The following is a 9833-nucleotide window of genomic DNA, read 5'->3' on the forward strand; positions in this document are numbered from 1 at the left end:
ACATAATCTCTACAGTGATCACACAAGTTGATCCACGGGGAGAACACGATCTCTGCAGAAATCACACGGGCTGATATATGGTGAGAACATGATCTCTGCAGTTACAGTTGAAGAAAGGAACCAAGTGAGGTATCATGGATGTGACCACAGGAAGCAGCCAGCTCACTGGCTTTGGAGGACAAAAAGAAGAAACTGCCCTTCTTAACAGCTGGGATGAGAACCTTGCAGGGATTCTCTGCAGATGGGAAGCAGCTCCCTTGGCTGAAAGCCTGGCAGTCAGAAGATGCCAGATGGTAGGAGCTGAGGATGGCCAAGGCAGTGTGACCAGAGTGATTTTGAGAACTTTGAACAAAACTGCATAGTGCTATAGGATGAAGAAAACATTCCTCAGGTTGTGGAAATACAACATCCCAACAGTTCCACAGTTACCGTTGTCATTTCCTAGGGCATAGTCCACCATTATGGAGTCACCATTCCTCAGATTTAGGCAGTCTCGTTTGAATATGATACTACCTTACAACTAAACCCAAAATTCATCTCTGGCAGTATTTGTTCCAAGAAATGAAGAGAAAAGAAGAAACGTGTTACAGACGGGCTTTGCGCTCGTGTCCACACATGCTGTGAACATGTGAGACGTACTCAATAGTCTTCCTTCTGAGACCAGCCATGAGGCTGTTGTGTGGTCGACACTAGTAACTTCCTCCACGGGCGTTCTGTGTCCTCTGCCCTCAGTGTGTCCTCAGCTTTCTGGTTTTCTCCACGCAGCGACTCCTTCCTCAATGGCCCTGCCTCTCTCCTCGCAATGGTTTTTGCTTTCACGTTCATAAGATAGGAAGTTAGGAGGGACAGCCCAGAGACTCCCCCGGGGTCCAGGCGGGCATCTTTTGCTCTCAATATGTGGCAATAACTCAATTTTCTCTTGTGACCTGCCCCATGCAGGAGGCAATCCCCTTCTTCCTTGGATATGAGTGATCCCACAGGGTGAACTCCCCCTCTCCCAGTCAATGGGGACACTGGAGTCCCTCATGAGACATCTCTCCCTTCAAAGGAAGGTTTTTTGAAGGAATTTGGGTTCAAGACAAGAAGAAACAGACATTCTTCAAGGTGCTGTTAGGACCAACACTCAGATTGATGACCCAGTAATACTAGCCACACTGTGAATAGTGGCTCCATCGCCTGAGGAACAACATTGGCCTCTCTGAGCATCATGGGTGTAGAGGAGATGTCCAGGTTGCACTGTCCTCTGCCCATGGCTATAAAAGGGTGTCTTTCCAGAAGAGCAATGTTGTACTTTCCAGGAGCATGTGAGAAATGTCATCCTGGTATTGTGAACTGGGAGGGGGTGGGGCAGTTGAAGCTGCAGTACAGCACCCTGAGTCAAGGCTGCGTGATTTCGTAACCATCTGTGTGGGGGCAAGGAGTCTGTGACACCAGGGAAGGCAAGCACCGTACCACTGCATATACTATGCAGAGCCCTCTCCGGAACCGGGCTGTGCTCCACCCCCCATACCCTGGTCCGTCACTCTCCTCCTCCTTGATTCCAGGTTTTAAAGAACATGTACAGACGGTGGCTGCAAAACAAGGACGTGGTTTTTCATGCGGTTCCTGGAGCTCCTGCCATTATTTTATGATCGTATTTCACAGCTCATGTGTTCATATTCTGCTTTTGCAAAGATAAAAGGATTGGGGCAGGGAGTGAGCCTATATCCCTGCAGAGGAAACATTGGTCATCCCTTGATTTTCATTTTTCTTTGAATGACCCAAAACACCATGGCATCTTACTGGGCAGAAGTGTCCTTTGCCCTGCTTGCTACTGAGCTGGTAGAAAAGGAGGAAAACACACACCTGCCTTGTAGTCTACAGAGCTCCCCAAAATAAACTGCACAGGTGTTCCCAATCACACACTATCACCAGCAAATCTGAAATACCCATGCTGCAGTTCCCCTTCAGTAGGAGGTGTGTAAAAACCCTCCGTGAAGACATCCAAAGGCACAATGGGATGGTGTCCGAGGTGACTGAAGGGGGCGGGGACATTCTGAACATTGAAAACATTATTTAAATTTTCAGAACGTAGGAGGGGGCTTTCAGTGGCACGGGAGTTGTGAGTAAAAACACTGCGCCTGCCCTTTTGCTCTTGACAGACCACGTGCAAGATGCCAGCCCTGGCCTCTCTGAGCATCCTGGGTAGAGAGATGGCATCCAGGACCTGCAGTCAAGGAGGAGGAGTGTGGGGTGGGGCGGGGGAAGTGGGGAGCTGTGTTATTTGTGGAGGGTGTGCGGCACCAGGCATGTCAGCCATAGACATGTGCCCGAAAGAACACTGCCCTTCCAGCAGTCTCTGGGCCCTTGCTGTACTCCAACCAACCCTCACAAAGATAAAATTTGGAGGAGGGACTTGGCTTTCTATTTCCTTTCAAGTAACCGTCTGCGATAGCACGGTATGGGTGCCCTTTATGGAACTAAATTGCCACAATGGCACGGGCTTCGGGGAAACAGGTGGAGACCTCATCTGCGCGTAAGTGATGAGCTGCCTTGAATCTCAGCAGCCTAAATAATCCAATTTCCCTGGTCTCGGCGTGAGAAGGGGGAATGGAATGCAGCCATATTTCTTGTTTATTGTTTCAGGAGAAAATTGCTGTTATAAATACATAGACTTAGGACTGACAGGTCAGCCTGCCCTAAAACGTAAGTGGACTTTTGCTAGGCTGCGATGGAATCTCTTTAGTTAGTCCTTAGGAGAAGTGTTAGAATGTCCGCCCCACCCTGCCTTCTCCCTCAGCCCCCACAGCTCCCAAACCCACCAGAGTCCTCCCAGGCCTGTGTTTGCTGCTTGGTACCGTGGCCAAATGCCTCCGGATGCCGAGATGTTTTGAAAACATGCCGAGGCTCAATGGGATTTATGATCCCGTGTTTTGCACTCCCTGCCTATTTCATTTCTCTTGCTCAGCCCCGATCTAGTCAGACAGATAAGGCGGTCCTCCCCTCCTAAATCCAGGGATGATGGAGGCCATTCCCCTCTCTGGCTCGCCGCCGCGTCTCCACCCCTAGTCAAAGCTACAGTTGTTTTTTCAGGTCAAAGTTCTCAAGCTGAGTTGAAACAAGGCACCTTATGGAAAAGAAGAGCTTGGGGAAAGCCAAAAGCACCCTGCCGCTGGGCGGGAGGACTCCTGTGCTTTCGAGTGGAGATCCTATTATGGCGACTGGTAGTGGTCGCGGGGTTCACAGGGAAACTTTCAAGTATGTCCTGTCACTAAGGAATGTTTCAAACCTTCTTTGTACTCTCAAGTCCTTATTCTTCCTTCAAAGCTCTTGATAAATCCTCTTGCCTCTAAACTACCTGTTATTAAGTGCCTCTGCCGGCCTGGTACTAATGCTCCTCTTTTGATCTGTTAAATTACGGTTTTTGTTTAGAGCCACAACAAAGCCAGTGAGTTCCTCAGTAAAAGGAGGTGTCCTTTCACTGACTTTTGATGCTTTCAGACGGAAAGTAACGGAGAAAATAACAACCCTTGTTTATTATTGTTGCTTTCGTAATAAAAACACTTGGCCGCAAGTTCTCACTGGGATAGGGTCAGGGGTGGGTGCTGTTCTCTTTCAACTCTACAATAGATGCTCTGTCATTGAAGCTATGTCCAGTCTCAGCCAGGGACCTCCTCCACCTGGAACTGGGAGCCTGGTACAAATGGGTCATCTGTGGCCGTGTTAAAGTCAAAGCCACTGTCACCAGGGCCCTCACGCTTGCCGAAGCTGCTACTTCCTGCTGTCTAAAAACTGAATAGACCATGTGTCATGTGGCAGAACTGAGGAAATAAAAGAGATGCAGGGGCCAAGCTCCTAAATTGGAACTTGTCAGGCATTGCTGTGAAACAGTCTTTGTACACCATAAATATGTATTGCTCTCATTGTTAATAAAAAGCTGATTTCCAATGGCTAGGCAGGATTTGGGGGGCAGAGAGAATGCTGGGAAGAAGGACAGAGTCAGAGGAGTCATCAGAAGTCACAGAGGAAGCAAGACATGCTGGAGGACAGCTAAAGCCACAGGTTTCATGGTAATACATAGATTAATAGAAATGGGTTAATTTAAGTTGTAAGAGCTAGTTAATAATAAGCCTAAGTTATTGGCTGAGCATTTGTAATTAATATTAAGTCTCTGAGTGGTTATTTGGGAGTGGATCCCAGGGACAGAAAAACTCTACCTACAGGGCACCTTACAAGGTTATTGGCTCAACTTGGAATTCCATTGCTGTACCCAAACTGAACACTCCAGCAGTCAAGCAAGACTCTAGACTTGACATCCTTGTTCTATGTGATGTGGAAGGAAAAGAAGATAGAATGAAGTCTTGTCCTTTGCAGCAAATGGTTGGAGATGGGGGTTACAACATTGAGATATAGTAAATCTGAATGTAATTCACTGTGAGTTCCGGAACCCAGACAATAACAGTTTGATATCCCTGAGAAGGGTTTCGTGTATGAATAAGGTACAACTTTCCCTTTAGGCATACTTGTGACCATGTAGCCAGTGAGTGACTCTATCACTTAGAAAGATGGGTACAGGAATGAAAGCTTCTCCCATCCTGGTCTCTGAGGAGATACAGAGTTCATCTCAGGGCCCCATCAAGAACAGACATGAAATGGGGTGTCCCTTAATTTCCATGTCATGATCCTAGAGTCCTCCTGAGATTTCAGAGTCCTTTCCTGAGTGCATGTGTGTGGGATAATGATCTGCACACAGCCTCCCAACGGTGCTTTCCTTGGCTCTGGTCATCCATATCCACTGGGTCAAAAGAACAAAAAACCTAAAGCTTCGTGTTTCTTTTTTCTTCCACGTGGAACCTGAAGATTATGTCACTATGGTTCAAGTTCATCTCCACTATTCCTTGAAGAGCCAAAGATCAACAATTCCTCGGTGTCTTCGGGAATACTGGGGATGGGAATAGCTCAGTCCGACCATCGGACCATACCGTTCGTGCTTACGGTGAAAGCATGGGGACCTAGATTCTATCTGCAGAGACCACATTTAAAAAGGGAGACGTAAAACCCCGTGGTGGTGGTGTACACCTTTAATCCAGCACTCAGGATGCAGAGGCAGGTGGATCGCTGAGTTCAAGACCAGTTCCAAGACAGCCGGGAGTACATAGAGAAACCCTGTCCCACCCCCACCCCCCCCAAAAAAAAACTAAACCAAACAAATAAAAATAACAATACAAAAAATATGGATATGGTAGAGCACATTTTTGGCAACAGGCAGACCCCTGAATCTCACCGGCCTGCCAACTTGGCCTACTTGGTGACTTCTAAACCAGTGAGAGACCCGGTCTTCAAAAAAATAAACCCACAAAGTGGCCAACACCAAAGCAACACCACCAACAAAACTGGTCTCTGATCTCCATATGCCTGTTCACACGGGTGTAAGGAACAGTGTTATCTTAGCAAATACACTTCCTTTACCACATGAAGAAGGCTCACACCGTCCCTAGAGAGATACATTCGCAAGACCGAGTCACCTGCCCTTACCTGTCCTTGCTGACCAGATAATATTGCGTGGCTAGAACTTCGGTGCCAGGTTGTCTTGTCACCCACTTGTGCTCTTGCTGTTACGGTTTGTTAGTTTCTTCTTTAAATCTCACATTGAGTCAGCATGAGTTAACTCTGTCGTGGGCATTTCCATCACTAGGCACTGAGCTCCTTAGCAACAGCCGAAGATGGGACTTTTTGCTTAATGCTGTTTATCCTTCTTTGACATGAGACTTGCATGACAAGTGAAATTCCTGTAAAGGTATTTTGTTTTCAATAATATTCTGCTTTTTTTTTCACTTGCCCATAACTTTCTGAAAATTCTATTTTGGTTGAATTTTCTCTAAATTGTTTTCGGCATAGCTTACTTTGTTTATTGCTAGAAAGGGGTAAGAGCACAGGAAATCCTATTGATAACTTCTGAGTGTGAATTTTTTAAAACTATGAAGTATTTGGTCTTATTACTTTTGTAGTCATTACTTTTGAGGACTCTAGTGTAGATCTCTTAAGCACTGACTCTCACTGCTGTAACTCCCTTGCAAGTTTCAGGTATATCAATGGAAGGTATTTTTAAGATATTCACCAAGTTCTTTAAAAAAAATAGATATTCCTAAGAGATTGGCTTGGGTTTCCTTGGCTCCTAGGTGGTTAAAACCCTTTTTGGTTGATTCTAAAGTTCAGAGGTGTCCTACGATACAACCACTCCAGTGTTCAAATTTAAAAAAGACTACCATGGTCTGGAGCTTGCAGAAGGAAAACAAATTCTTACCAGTGATAGCGATCATTTTCTTCCTACTAAGAGAAGAGTCCAGCTTGTTAGTATCTGAGTCCACAGCTCTATGGGTCTAGTGGCACAAGCTGGAAAACCCAGCTACCCGGGAGGCTAGGGCTACAGACTAAGTTCAAAGACAGTTTTTTAAAGAAGCCAAGTGATGTGGGATTTCCCTCTGTATGCTGTGAATATCATTGGTTAATAAAGGAAATGCTTTGGGCCTTTAGCAGAGCTATAGCAGAACAGAGCTAGGTGGGGAAAACTAAACTGAATGCTGGGAGAAAGGAAGAGGAGTCAGGGAGAAGCTATGTATCCCTGCTGAACATAGACACCAGAACTTTACCCGGTAAGCCACAGCTATGTGGTGATACACAGAGTAATAGAAATGGGTTAAATTAATATGTAAGAGTTATCCAATAAGAAGCAAGAGCTAATGGGCCAAGCAGTGATTTAAATAATACAGTTTCTGTGTGATTATTTCGGTTCTGGGCAACTGGAACAAACAAGCCTTCCTCCTGCAACAGCCAAGGGTGTGGCTCAGTAATAGAGCATTTGTCTATCCTGTGTGACATCCTGCATTCCATCCTGAGTATCAGAATGATGGGAATGAAGAAGAGGAGGAGGGGGAAAGGAAGGGAGGGGGAGAGGGGAGGGAAGAGGAGTGGAGAGGAAGAGAGGAAGTGGAGAGGGAGACAGGGAGTGGGGAGGAGGAGTCAGGGAGGAGAGAGGGAGAGGGGAGGGAGGAGTGAGAGGTAGGGGGGAGAGAGAGAAAGGTAGGGGAAGAGAGGAAAGGAGACAGGGAGTGGAGAGGGAGGGGAGGGAGAGAGGAAGAGAGAGAGAGGAGAGGGAAAGGGGAAGGGGAGAGGCAAGAAGAGGGAGGGAGAGGAGAGGCAAGAGGATGAGGAGGAAGGAAGAAGGAGGGAAGGGTGCAGAGAGCAATGTGAAGGAGATTTAACTCGGACTTTTAGTCCATACCACTCAATCCAGTGTCCCCAGTAACTATGGTTCCTTCACTTGCTGCTCTTCAGGAAGAGACTGGCTGTCCGCTCCTATAACAGCAAGGGGTGTCCCTGCCCAGCATTAGATAAGGAACATCTCTTCCTTCTTCTGGCTATCAGTAAACAGGAGAAACACCAGGAAAGTAGCCACTTCCTTGGTTCTGTGGCCACCTTTTTCCTTCATTTAGAGTCTCTACTTCTCCCATGAAACTTTTCTAAGCTGTCCCTCTCCTGAGACAGCCAGGGAAACACTCTACCCTCTAAGTCACACAGAGAAGTGTGGCTTCCAAGATAGGCCACAGAGAAACCAGACTCATGACCACACAGGAGAGAGACTCTCCCTTCCCTTCTGGGCAGGACTTGATGGCCTGAATTATGATGTATACCAGAAACCAGAAGAGGATTCTGTTCCTCTTCCTGATCGACTCCACCTATTGGAATGAGCCCATCTGATGACGTGTCCTCAACGAGAGCTGCAGAGGCATGCCAGGTGTGTCTTGTATTCACACATGTCCCCTGCAGGAACCCATGTGCTCAGCAAGGTTCTGCTGAATGCCAGTGGATGCTGGGGGCCATGGGGACGGGGTGGTTGTGTTGGTTTTAATGAGATGCAGATAGGCAAACCTCAGTGTGAGCCACCTTTGGGGCTTCATTCCTAGCCTTGTTTGCAGGTCGGAGTGTCTAAAACTCAGAGTGAAATGTTTTGTTCACCATAAAAGTTTAGTGTGTTAGCTGTGAAATTCTTACATAGTCTTGTACCAATTCCTACAGAGTAGATTCTCATACCTGTAATAAACATGGGGGGGGGGACAAGTTAGTTTCATCTCTCCATTGAATTTGGCTATGAATAAAAAAAAAAAGACTTCCAGAGACCAGTGTAGAAAACTATGTTAGGCTTCTTAGGAGAGATTCGAAGGTGCTCTCTGCCCCTTGAGCTACACAGATTTCTTCATTGCCTCAGAAGAGCCCTAGGCTCCAGTGTGATGCGGTATCCCAGATACAACTCCTCTGTAGGGGGAAGGGGATTCCTATGAGGGAATATAAGAGCTAAAATGTGCAAATCTTTATGTCCAGAGGTCACTGCAGAGGCACCAACAAGATCTAGGGCTCTTCCTTCTTTGCTCTTTTCCAAACTCACCACAGCCAACCAAATCAACCGTGTGAAAGAAGGTGAACTAACAGGAAGTTAAACCTGAGGGAGGAAGGTCTCCCATGGGGAACTCTTATGAGGAATAGCAATATTTAATATTTAACTCATCTTGTGCTGGCTTCCATGGCAGGGGTGGGGGATTGGGGATGAGGGATGAGAGATGCAGCTCAAGGTTAATAGGATTTGCTTCATCTGCCTGGTGGTTTCTTTTGACAGTTCCACTTCAAAATTGTGGTGTTAGCATTGTTTCACTGCTTTTCCTGGCCAGAGTTTTTACATTTTTTTAAATCCTACTTCTTTTCTCTGAGGAGCATCATCTTTTGCTCCAGTAGCCCCAGCCCTGCTTGGGGTAGTTATGGGAAGTCCCCCTCATCCTGGCTTCTGAGGCTTCTTCCACTGTGGAAGCTGAGCAGAGCTCGCACTGAGGACGGGACTACTGTCTCTGACTCCTCTCTGGAATAGGCTGCACCACTCTTGTTTGAGTTTGTAAACTCCTTGAACTTGGGCAAATGTCTCCAACTTCTGCCCTTGAATAGCCAACTTATCTACAGAATCCCCCTTGAGTTAGGAAGTGGGTTGTGTTTTTTGGTCCGTCTGGTCGCTAGACTTTTTATTTGAAATGCTTCCAATAAGAGAAAAAAGGAACCTAGTGACTTTCATTTCATAAAGGAGAAGTCCTGTTGGCCTATCACATCAGGGAGAAAATTTTCAAAATGAGGAGAAAAGAGCCGCCAAAAAAAATGTAATTTCCCTTTTGACGGTTATTTCCAAACATGGGCCTGAGCAATCATACTAGAGAAAGTGGGAATTCCGTCCCAGCTATTTACTCAGAAAAGCTGAGCTAAGTGCCTCTCCTTTGCTTTGCCTAAACACCACTTTGCTTAAACACATTTAGTTAACGCCACTCACCGGACTTCCCCCCCCCCCACACATACACATCCGCAGCTCCCAGCAGCTTTCCCAAACCTCTGTCTTCAAGGACTAGGTTCAAAAGCTACTGTCTCTCTCAAAAGACACAAACTTGCCTTTTCGTTTCATCTGTTAAAACACAGGGTCTCCCAGAGGGCAGAGACCTGAAGTACTTCGGGTCAACCAGAGACTTGTGTATTCAGAGGCTGAATGGTGCTCTCCTTCAGAAGTTCAGTTCTTCAGCACCTCAGAAAGTGGCACTGAGAGGCAAGACCTTTAGAAGGGTTAGAGAAGCTGATGCCCATACGGAAGGACATTTGGAGAAAAAGACACTGGAAATGTAGGCACACAGAGAGGTCACAGAAAGAAGGCACCAGAGGACAGAGTATTAAAAAATCAAATCTGTCAACATCTTGATCATGTCTATGGTCTAGAACTGTGGGGTCAGATTTCTGTTATTTTAACCATTTGTTTCCATTGATTTTTTTTT

Source organism: Microtus ochrogaster, linkage group LG9, assembly GCF_000317375.1.
Source record: "Microtus ochrogaster isolate Prairie Vole_2 linkage group LG9, MicOch1.0, whole genome shotgun sequence".
Classification (NCBI taxonomy): domain Eukaryota; kingdom Metazoa; phylum Chordata; class Mammalia; order Rodentia; family Cricetidae; genus Microtus; species Microtus ochrogaster.